This window comes from Budorcas taxicolor, chromosome 11 (genome assembly GCF_023091745.1).
Source record: "Budorcas taxicolor isolate Tak-1 chromosome 11, Takin1.1, whole genome shotgun sequence".
Classification (NCBI taxonomy): Eukaryota; Metazoa; Chordata; class Mammalia; order Artiodactyla; family Bovidae; genus Budorcas; species Budorcas taxicolor.
In genome coordinates this window covers 120,469,128-120,481,805 of record NC_068920.1, presented here as the reverse complement: position 1 = coordinate 120,481,805, position 12,678 = coordinate 120,469,128, and positions in this window count along the sequence as shown.

Genomic DNA, 12,678 nt, shown 5'->3' with positions numbered 1-12,678 from the left:
TCTTGACTTTTATTTTATGGGACAATTCTTTTCCTTTTTTAAAAAGCCTTTTTTATTTTGTATTGGGATATAGCTGATTAAGAAACAATGTTGTGATCATTTCTCTCAGTCACTCAGTCATCTCTGACTCTGCAATCCCATGGACTGCAGCATGCCAGGCTTTCCTGTCCCAGAGCTTTCTCAAACTCATGTCCCTCAAGTTGGTGATGCCATCCAACCGTCTTATCTGCTGTCGTCCACTTCTCCTCCTCCCTTCAATCTTTCCCAGCATCAGGGTCTTTTCTTATGAGTCAGTGCTTCCCATCAGCTTGTGAAAGTTTCAGGTGAACAGCGAAGGGACTCAGCTGTACATATACATGTATCCATTTTTCCCCAAACTCCCCTTCCCATACAGGCTGCCGCAAAACAATGAACAGAGTTCCATGTGCTATACAGTAGGTCCTAGTTCGCTATCCATTTCAAATATAGCAATATGTACATGTCCATCTCAAATTCCCTAACTATCCCTTCCCTCCATTCTCCATATGGGACAATTTTAAACAACTGATTTATTTTCTTTAAATCTTTTTGACTATAGTTTCCTGTTTGTTCTTGAAGAAGTTTTAGTAGGTTATATTTTTCTAAGGATTTATCCATTTCTCTAAATTTTCCAGTTTATAGCCTTAAAATTCGTAATCCCCCTTATTAATTATTTGTCTGCACTGACTGTAATTATCTCTTTTGTTCTAATATTTATCTGTAAGAGGCTTTTCAAAGAAAGAATCTGGGGACTTGTTAACCTTCTTTTACATTTTTTTCCTATTTCATTGATTTCTGCTGTTATCTTTACTTACACATGTTTATTTATTATTTCATTATTGTTTTTCTAACTTAACTCATTGTTAGCCTTTCATATTTACTAATAAAAGCATTTAAGGATGTAATTTTTCACTAGATCTTACTTTATCTACATTGAATACATCTTGATTATAGTCTAAGTATTTTCTAATTTCTATCATAATTTCCTTTTTGGCCCACAGTTTATTTAGAACAGAACATCTTAATTTTCCACATATGGGTTTCTAGTTATCCTTTTGCTATTGATTTCTAACTTAATTGTATTATGGTCATAAACTCTGGTCGGTATGATTTCAGTCTTTTGAAAATTGTTGATATTTGTTTTATAAATCAGCGTGTGGTCAGTTTTCAAAAATGCTCCATGTTGGTTGCAAAGAATGTAAATCCTGTAGTTGTTACACATGATATTATCAATGTTTACTCAATTAGAGACAGTTTATTAATTGTGTTGTTCTAATCTTCTCTTTACTGATTTTGTCAGCTTGATTCTAAATACTTACAAGGTTAGAGAACTCTGACATCTTCCTGGAGAACTGAACCTTTTATCCTTTTGAAATGCTTGTTCTTAAAATTTTCTGTCTTAAGAACTGTTTAGTCTGATGCTAATATAGAAACACCAACTTTCTTGTGGTTATTGTCTGCATGGTATAGTTTTCTTTTTCACACTCATTCTCAATTTTTCTAAATCCTTATGTTTTAAACATGACTTAAATGGAATATAGCTGAACTTTTAAAAACAGAATATATACATGTATATGTATACACACACACTGCAAGCCTCCCCATTGGCTCAGCGGTAAAGAATCCGCCTGCAAAGCAGGAGCTGCAAGCGACTCAAGTTCAATCCCTGGGTCAGAAAGATCCCCTGGAGAAGGGAATGGCAACCCACTCCAGTGTTCTTGCCTGGAGAATCCCATGGATGGAGGAGTCTGATGGGCTACAGTCCACATGGTCACAAAGTCCACAGGGATACAACTGAAGCAACTTAGCACACACGCACGCATACACATGTACACAAACCCCACCTGTAAATTCTTGCTTAAAATCTTGGGTGCTCAGTTTATTTTTGCTTATTTTAACACCTGAAATACTTAAATTTATTTCTACCATCTTATTTTCTGCTTTCTAATGTGTCTTGAATCTTTAAGATTTTAAAGATTTAATATTTCTTTTAATATTTCTTTTTTTCTCTGTTTTCATGTACTTTCATATTCAATTGTTTCCCTTTCCCATTTTTTCCCTTTATAATTTAGACGTTATATACCCTTTTGGTGGTTATTCTAGAAATTTTAACTTGGAAACTTAATATCTTTACCATTCTCCCAAATAATAAAACGCACAAGATACTTGAAGTCTGATCATTCTTCTCCCAATTTACCTGCTATTCATGCTGTGTATTTTATTTCTAGCTACTTTAAGAAAATCTTTTAAGAGATTAGTGTTGTTGTTGTTGTTCTTAGCCCATATTTATTACACTTAAACATGTATTTAGCACTTTCCTTGCTCCTCATTCCTTCATTCATTTCTGACCTTCCATCTGTGTTCACTTTCTTCAGGAAGAATGTGAAAACAGCCTTGAGAATTTCCTTCTGAGGGTTTAAATAGTTGCAAACTCTCAGTTTTTGTTTGCTTATTTTAAGATATTTCTTACATTTTTCTTTAAAGATAATGTATAAATTTAGTTTGACAATAATTTTCTTTTGATACATTGGCTTCTGTGGTTGTCAGGTTTAATTGTTGTCCTGTTGAAAATAATCTGTCTTTACTTTCTTTGGCTGCTTTTACATTTTTTTCTTTGTTTATAGTATTCTGCATTTCTCCTGGAATGTGTCTAAGTGTAAATTTCCTCTTATTTATCCTCCTTGGGATTGTTGAGGTTTTTGAATCTGTGATTTGTCATTTCTTGGAAATTCTCAGTTCTTATTTCAATTATTGCTTTCATTACCAGTTCCTTCTCCTACTGTCTGCCTGGAATTCTGATTAGGTAGTTGCCATACTGTTTAACAATATCTCCATGACATATGACTGCTCTTTTATGTTTCCATCTCCTTGGGCTACATTATGAATTTTTGGATCTTTCCTAATATCTTCTCTAGCTTTCTGCCATTAAATTCTGCCATTAAATCCATACATTGTGTTTTTAATTTCAAATATTATATTTTAAATTTCTAGTAGTTTTTTTGAGTCTTCTTCAAGTCTGTTGGCTCATGTTTGATGTGTTTTTTTCAACCCCTTCTCTTATTTCTTTAAATACATGCAACATACTGATTTTATATGCTGTGCCTGGTAATTTAATAACTAATGCTTTGCAGTCTGATTCTACTGTTGATTATTTCTGCTGGCCCTTGTTCATGGTGTATTCTTTCCTTTTGTATTTTGTGATTTAAACCATTAGTCCATATTTCTTAGCACTTACTGATGGGAATTCTTTAAGGCTTGTTTTGAAGATGGGTACCCCCAGAACAGATTTGTATCTGTTTCTGAGAGGTGTCTTGGAACTACATGTTGAGGTTTACTTTAAACTTAATTCCTGGCTTGAGGTTGTTTTATTTTTTCCTTTTTGCCTCCCAGGTATAGCATGAATTTGAGCTTCAAGCCTGTGTGAGTGTTGACTATGCTTCAAGTCTTCAGGGATTTCTCTTTCCTCTCCATCCATTTAGAGTCAATCCTCAAGACAGGCAATCTTCCTTGCCATTTTTGGGGGGTGGAGGAAAGGCAGTAGATTTACCTGCAGTTCATCCTAACACAAAAGGGGTAGTCTTTTGAGGCCCCAGCTTTAAGCAGTGGTGGCTGAGTCTACACATAGATCTCTCACTTTGTGCACACCTTAACCAATATATTCACTCATTTGGCAAATGTCCTCAAGCAAAAGACTCTAGGTTTTGCTTATTTCCTAGGTTCGTACTTACATTCCATTCTTGGCCTCCAAGTGTTTGTTGTTGTTGTTGTTGTTGTTTTTTACTTTGCTGCAAGCATAGAATGCATTTCAAAAGATTAAAAAATACTTTGTCAACTATTTTTAGTTGCTTCAATGAGAAGATTATTCTGAATATCTAGTCCATCATATTGCCAGAAATGGAAGTCCATCTGCCTCTGCCTGAATGTTGAGAGTTGATCTGAAGGGTTCCTTCCTAGGTCCTCCTCTCCCCTTACTCTATATATTCTCTTCTCCCCTAGATAATTTTATTCATTCCTACTACTTAGTGCTTCTTACCAATTATTCCCTGAATTATACCTCTTTATTACTTTCCTATGACTGCTGAAACAACTGTACCACGAATTTGGTGTAAAAGAACATGATTATTTTCTTACAGCTCTGGACCCCAGAAATTTGAAATAAGATTCATCGGGATAAAATCCACATGTCATTGGGACTTTCCTGGTGGTCCAGTGGTTAAGACTCCATGCTTCCACTGCAGGGGACGTGGGTTTAATCCCTTGTTGGGGGACTAAGGTCCCACATGCCACACAGTATGGTAAAAAGATAAATAAATGTCACCAAGGCTAATTTCCCTTGGAGGCTATGGGAAAGAAATCTTTCCTTGCTTCTTCCAGCTTCCAGGGGCTTCCTGCATTCCTTGGATTATGACCCTTCCTTGTACCCTCCAGCATCTTGCTTCCATCATTACATCTCCTGTTCCCTCTTTAGTCAAGTCTTCCTCAGTTTCCTTCATATAAGAACACTTGTGATTACATATAAGGTTCACCTGGATACTCCAAGATACTCTCTCTATCTCAATATTCCTAATTTTATCACATCTGTAAAGCCACTTTTGCTTTAATAGAGTAACATTCACAGATTCCAAAGAGTAGCATCTAGATATCATTGGGAACCATTATTCAGCCTCCCCAACTTCTAATCATGATCTCCAGACTGAAATTCTCAGTTTCCTTTTGAATATATATTAGATGTCCCCTAGGCACTTCAAATTCATTTTATCTAAAACTGAATTTAATTCACCAGCTCAGCTAGTGACATCACCATCTTCCCAAGAATTCAATCTTAAAGTCGGTGTACACTGCTTTTCTTCATTCTTTACATGCAATTGGTCACTGAACTCCTATGTCTCCCTCTCAAAGTTCTCTCAAATCCAGTTCTTTTCCTTATCTCAACTGTCATTTTTTTTCAGACCTTGTTGTCCACAGTCATTGTGACCTAACTGAACTCCTTACTTCTACTTTTCTCCCACCTAAAATTACCCTGTTTCCTTGAATTAATTTTCTAAAACCCAAATGACTATGTTGCTCTCCTATTAAAATCTCTTTAATGGTCCTGCCTTTGTCTACTCATTCAAATCCAAATCATTCAAGGCCCTTTGTGATCTGGCCACAATGTGTAAGGCCAGCCTCACCGCTGCCATGCCCTGCCAAGAACCACTGTGCTCTAGCCACCCAAACTACACCCTGTTTCCTGAACAAGCCAGTCTGCTTCTGCCTCAGGACCTTTACATATTCTGTTCCTGCTGCCTCATGAAAGAAATTAAATCTAAAGCAGAACTGGAGAATCTCACACATGGGCCCTTGGGAAAATGATACCTAAGGATTGAGGGACTGGTTTCCAGTAAATGCGTGATTTACAGAAAACTTAAAGTTATCTCCCAACCAGTGAACATCTGCCAAGAACCTGTCACCATCCTCAAGCTAAAGAACTTGCTGCTTGGACCTTAGTTAAATTTCTTGTTCTTTTGAATTCTTTGACCATAAATAGGGCCCTAAACTCTCAATGGAGTTTACCACCTGTAGCTTGGTACAGTTTGTTTGTCACAAATTTCAATTCCTCTACCATTTCCAAATAGTGGCAGAATTTTTGATGATTTGAGCTTGCCATGTTTTCCTCTTTTATTGAGGTTGATAGCCTGGAAAATCTTTCCCTATCACCAACCTAAAAAAGTCTTTACAATCCTTTAAGAACCAGTGGAATTCTTAATTTTTCCACATATTGTAGAAGTCTACTACACAGTTAGGATTCAGTTCAGTTGCTCAGTCGTGTCCGACTTTTTGCGACCCCATGAATCGCAGCACGCCAGGCCTCCCTGTCCATCATCAACTCCCAGAGTTCACTCAGACTCACATCCATCGAGTCGGTGATGCCATCCAGCCATCTCATCCTCTGTCGTCCCCTTCTCCTCCTGCCCCCAATCCCTCCCAGCATCAGAGTCTTTTCCAATGAGTCAACTCTTCGCATGAGGTGGCCAAAGTACTGGAGTTTCAGCTTCAGCATCAGTCCTTCCAAAGAAATCCCAGGGCTGATCTCCTTCAGAATGGACTGGTTGGATCTCCTTGCAGTCCAAGGGATTCTCAAGAGTCTTCTCCAACACCACAGTTCAAAAGCATCAATTCTTCGGCGCTCAGCCTTTTTCACAGTCCAACTCTCACATCCATACATGACTACTGGAAAAACCATAGCCTTGACTAGACGGACCTTAGTCGGCAAAGTAATGTCTCTGCTTTTGAGCTATCTAGGTTGCTCATAACTTTTTTTTCCAAGGAGTAAGCGTCTTTTAATTTCATGGCTGCGATCACCATCTGCAGTGATTCCCCCCCTAAAAAAAAGTCTGACACTGTTTCCACTGTTTCCCCATCTATTTCCCATGAAGTGATTGGGACCGGATGCCATGATCTTCGTTTTCTGAATGTTGAGCTTTAAGCCAACTTTTTCACTCTCTTCTTTCACTTTCATCAAGAGGCTTTTTAGTTCCTCTTCACTTTCTGCCATAAAGGTGGTGTCATCTGCATATCTGAGGTGATTGATATTTCTCCCAGCAATCTTGATTCCAGCTTGTGTTTCTTCCAATCCAGCATTTCTCATGAGGTACTTACTCTGCATAGAAGTTAAATAAGCAGGGTGACAATATACAGCCTTGACGTACTCCTTTTCCTATTTGGAACCAGTCTGTTGTTCCATGTCCAGTTCTAACTGTTGCTTCCTGGCCTGCATACAGATTTCTCAAGAGGCGGGTCAGGTGGTCTGGTATTCCCATCTCTCAGAATTTTCCACAGTTTCTTGTGATCCACACAGTCAAAGGCTTTGGCATAGTCAATAAAGCAGAAATAGATGTTTTTTTGGCACTCTCTTGCTTTTTTCATGATCCAGAGGATGTTGGCAATTTGATCTCTGGTTCCTCCGCCTTTCTAAAACCAGCTTGAACATCAGGAAGTTCATGGTTCATGTATTGCTGAAGCCTGGCTTGGAGAATTTTGAGCATTACTTTACTATTAACACTTTAGGTGTTGATTCAATTATTTAACAGTATTTGCTGAGAGTCAAATATATCAAGGATACCATGGAAAGCAGTGGGTCTCTAAAATGGTGAAAAATGTGTAAATAGATCTTTCTTTTACATAGTCTTCCAGGCTCTTCTGTCCATGGAACTTTCCAGGCAAAAATACTGGAGTGGGTAGTCATTCCCTTCTCCAGGGGATCTACCTGCCCCAGGGATTGAACCTGGGTCTCCCACACTGCAGACAGATTCTTTACTATCTGAGCCACCAGGGAGGCCCCCTAGTAAACAGGCGGTTATGATACCATATAAGCAATCTGGTAGTAAAAGCATAAGATGACATAGGAATAGACTGGAGGGGAAACAAGTTCAGATGTGGAGGATTATCAAGAGGTGACAACTAATGTGAAACTAAGTCATGAGTAAGATTGATGAGGGAAAGGGCGATTAGAGAGAGAAAATGGTCCATGATGAAGATAGCATTCTATGGTCTGGACGTTTGCACCTACCCACTTTCCTCAAATTCATGTCTTGAAATCTTAACCCAGCAAAGGTGACAATATTAGTAGGTGGGGCCTTTAGGAGGCGATTAGGTCTTGAGGATGGAGCCCTCGTGAACAGGATTAGTGATCTTATGAGAGACCCCACAGAGCTCCCTACCCTTTGCTACCATGTGAGGATACAAGGAGAAGTCTGGGATCCTACCTGACCATGCTGGTACAATTACCTTGTACCTTCAGTCTCCAAAACTGTGAGCAATATATTTCTGCTGTTTATAAATCAGCAGTCTGTGGGGTTTTGTTATAGCAGCCCACATGAAGTAAGACACAGCTTTTTTGAAAACCTAGACATAGAGGAAAACATAGTGCACCCGCCAAACTGAGAAAAGGTCAGCAAGGCTGGATCGTAGACAAAGGGGAATGTCAAAAGATGAAGCGGGGTATGAGCTAGAGTCGGATCATGCAGAGCCCTGAGGCCATATTTAGAGCTTGGGTCTTTATTCTAAGAGCGAAGGAGAACCACTAAAGAGTTTTAACCATTCGAGTGACATAATCCAATGAATGTTTTAAGGGATTATTCTGGTTGCAGTGAAAGTAACAGATGTAAATAGGCCAAGAAATGTCAATTAGGAGGTTGGTGCAGAAAGCCAAGTGAGAGTTCATAAATAGCTAAGCTGTAGCAGTGTGAATGAACACAGTCAGATGGATTTGAAAAAAGACATTATGAAAAAGAAAGTCAAAGATGCTGCTCAGGTGACTGGTTTGAGCTGCTGAGAAGATGATGGAGCCAGTCCCTAAGAAAAGGAGACAGAAAGAGGGTCACCACTGGGCAGGTAAGTTCAGTTTTAGAATGCTGTGGAGCAAGACTTTTGTGACATGCTTTCCAGCCCATTGGGGTTTCTCTCACAGCTCAGTTGATAAAAATTCCACCTGCAATGCAGGAGATCCCGGTTTGATTCCTGAGTCAGGAAGATCCCCTGGAGAAGGGATAGGCTATGCACTGCAGTATTCTTAGACTTACCTTGTGGTTCAGCTGGTAAAGAATCCACCTGCAATGCAGGAGACCTGGATCCAATTCCTGGGTTGGGAAGATCCCCTGGAGAAGGGAAAGGCTACCCCCTCCAGTGTTCTGGCCTGGAGAATTCCATGGACTATATAGTCCACGTGGTCTCAAAGAGTTGGACACGAATGAGCAACTTTCCTTTCTATCCCATTGACTCACCTGATTTCCATGCAGCTGTGGGGCACAGCTCCCTGCACCCTGATAGCTTCCTATCAATGCTTTTCTGCCATAGAGCTTGCTCCAGAGCTGGGGAAGTTCATTCAGTCTGGCAAAGGTATGGCCTGGAAGTGCCTCAAGTTACCATTTCCTGCAGGCAGTCTTCAACCAATGTGTGCTGGGAGCTGGTAGGCAATGCCCCAGCCTCCCTCCTTCAGGGAGACAAGTCTGAGTCTCAGTGACAGTGATGGCCAGCCTGTGACCACAATGATTACAGCTCAACAATGTATCCTTTAAGAACTTTTCCTCCTTCTCTTACTATTCTTGCTCCCTCATTCCTGCTTCTCAAATAATCGTCATGCATCTAAGCCCTAGTTTGTTCTATGCTCTCGTTTGTTCTTCCCTCTGAAGGAGGGAAGTCCAAACCAAGATAAATTTCTGGAAGACTACAAAGTGAAGACCCATTGTAGACTTTCAGAAGAAGAAATTGGGAGTAAAAGCATAAGTTTGTTTTTTCCTTGCAAGAGAGGCTGAAAACACAGAAGTAGATGAAATCGTCCAGTGAGGAGAGAAAGGGACTTATGAAGAAAACCTGAGGAATAGTAACATTTTAGGCACTGGCAGAAGAAGAGACAGGAGACTGATGAAGAAATGACCAGGGAGAGAGGAGAAGGACCAAGAGAGTCAGCAGACATGGAAACCCATGGAAAAAGAAGATTCAAGAAACGAGTGAATGGGAGTATTAAATGCTGCTGAGAAGACAACAAAGGTACAGATAAGTAGCCATCAGATTTAGCAAATAGAGTTCATTAGAGACTCAGTGGGAAAGCAACTCTAAAAGCATGGTGAGGCTGAAGCTAGGTTATCAAAAGTTGAGTGTTTGTGGGAGACGTGAGAATATGAAGAGAGTGAGTACAGAGAACTATTAGGAAGTGGGATTTTAAAGAAGAGGAGAAAAATGACAATATAGCTGGTTGAATGAGGTAGGGTGTGTGTGTATATGTAAGCATGTGTATGCGTATATGTGTGCATGTGTTAAGACGGGAGATACTTGAGCCTGTTCAAACTGCTTAGCTCATAAGAAAACTAGCAGAGAAAAAAGGTTGAAGGTAGGGGAAAGTAAGGAACAATGAAGATAATGAATTTCTGAAAAAGAAAATAAAAGATGAATTCAGGTAGATAGCTTCATTAAGCCTGAGTGAGGGACTTGTCTTCCATTGAAATAATAATTAACCTAGTTCTCTGCCTATTTCACAGATGACACAGGTGTATATTTCCAAAGCATGGTGGCACTAATTGTCTTTATCCAATAAATTTTCATTGAATTTAACCATTATAGTACTTGATAATAAATACATATACGTCCATCAACTAATTTATTTGATGTTACCATAATATTGAGATTGTAGTCCCTCAGATGTTACATGAATTTTTGTCTGACAGCCTGGGAAAAACATGTTCTTCCGGTAAGGAAGAGAAAGGGAAGCATTATTAAACTTTAATCTAGTGACCTCATCTGTGTTTTTTAGGAGCATTATGTGACCTCATAGGCCTTTTTTAGGGGAAGTCAGCAAGTCATTTGCTGCTTTGTGGTCTGTTCCTCATTTATAAACTGGGACTCATATAATAGGCATTTATGATCTGATTTATTCCCGGATATTTGCCACAAACTGAACTTCCATAAGTTAAACCTTTAATATCTTTGAAGTTATAAATGAAAATGGTGTCCCTGAAGACCCAATTTATGCTCTAAAATACCAAAATGAATTGTGGAAAGACAACTACATGATTTTACAAAGATTTTCTAGGTTTGTAAAGAAAATGTCAAAGTTCAGATCCTTTGGAGAAATTCTTTTTAATCAACTGGCTGAGGCTTCTTAAAAATACAGGTCCCAAAGAAATGTTATTTTTCTGATGTCTCCCTGAAGCAAGTAAATGCTTCAGTGCTTAAAGATATTCAAACTGTGATCAAAATTAGGGCCATCTGTCTAAAAACTACCACAGTAGATTCGGTGGGGAAGAAATTCTTGGAATGTTCAAGTTTTCCTCATTGCTGTGTTCTCTTCCTCTTCTCCTCCTCCTGCAATCCTCAGTCTATCTCTGTGTCTGATCTTACCATCATTAAACACCCAGAACACATAGTAGCCTTTATCTTTAGCAGACTTTGTGGGCACATTATTGATATCAGATGCTATTCTATTGGTTCTTGTGGCTTCTTCCTTGAATAGTAAAGGTTTTGCCGACTATTTTCTGAAAGTGATCCAACCAACTTTTACTTGCAGTAAAAACTCCCTTTGACATCTTGGGGTAGCTCTTTTTCAACATAAATGGATGATGCTTTTGCAATAGCATTGCCTAATTCAGATGCATATGGATTTGCTTCACCTGCACCCATCAAATCAAAAGTTCTTCTATATACTTTATTTCTGGCACCAGTTCACATAAAAGTAGCTTGAATTTTCCTGTCACTTATGATGAGAGTCCTGGGAAGATGCATGGTGAGATTTGACCAACACTGGGAGAGTCATATTTATGATAATAAAGGTCGTAACAGCAGGGGTCTAAAGTGAAGCTATTGTGAGTCAAGATCCATCTGTACTCTTCTATCTGTGTTTATTGTGAGGATTAAGCATAGAATGCTTTAAAAACTGTAAAACCTTATACAAGTGGAAGGAATTATTGTAATCCAAACCTGTATAATACACACAAAACCACACAAACCAAATATCACTAATGCGTTGCTCATACAGGTCTGTGTAGTTAGAATTTGAAGCATTTCCTTTTTTTAAAAAGCACTGGGCTTCTTTTTACTGAGTTTAAGAAGGATTTGAGTCACCACAGAAAAGTAATACCCAGTGAACAATTCACTCGTGACTAGGAAAGGAGCCATTCTTCCTGCAGCCTCCTCCTGGTCCCCTCCATCCCTATACATCACCCGAGGCTCTCTCCCTGGCCTTTTGTGGGGTTCACTGTGTGCCATTCAGGAATGATGTCTCTTGCCTTGGAGTTTTCGGCTTGAAAAATTCTGACAGACACCCATGAAAGCACAAAACAGCACTGTACCATTGAGATCTGAACCAGCCTTCCACCTCAGTGACAGACTGTTGAGTAAAAAAGTTTGTCCCTCACCAAAGCTCTTAAAGGATCTGTGTTTCTTTTATCTAAGGACAAATGGAAGAAAAGAAAAACCCAACTAACTTGTTATAAACAAAGCAATTTGAGATTCTAGTCACATTCTGGAAAAAGTCAAAAGATTGTTTTTCCACAGGACTCCCCTCCTCCCTCTTCATAGCCCCACCATCAATGCCTTATGTGACTTTCGGGAAGGCTTCAGGCAGCAGAATGCATGAGAAATTCAATCTGGGTTTTGCTGTCCCACATAACCCCTGTAGCGCTGGAGTTCCCTATTGGCTCTGAGAAACAAAGCCTCAGAGCAATTCACCAGCCATGACTCTCTTAAATTTCTAGATATTAACATAACATGGGATGTTGGGTACTTTCATATGTATTAATTTAATAATATTAAGTCCCAACCACACCTTCACACATTTTCCTTTTCTCTAAGCTGCCCATGATTTAGTGTTTCTTATATCACCAGAACAACAGCTATAACAACCACCACAGGAACTTTCACTAGAATAAACATGATCAGTAGTCCTTGTAATTCTCCATGAAAGCTAAAAAAGAAAAAATTGAAAAGAGTTACATGAAATATGTTTCCCTGGAGTCTGAAAGTGAAATTTACTCAGTCATGTCCAACTCTTTGTGACCCCCATGGACTATACAGTCCATGGAATTTTCCAGGCCAGACTACTGGAGTGGGTAGCCAGTCCCTTCTCCAGGGGATATTCCCAACCCAGGGATTGAACTCAGGTCTCCCACATTGCAAGCAGATTCTTTA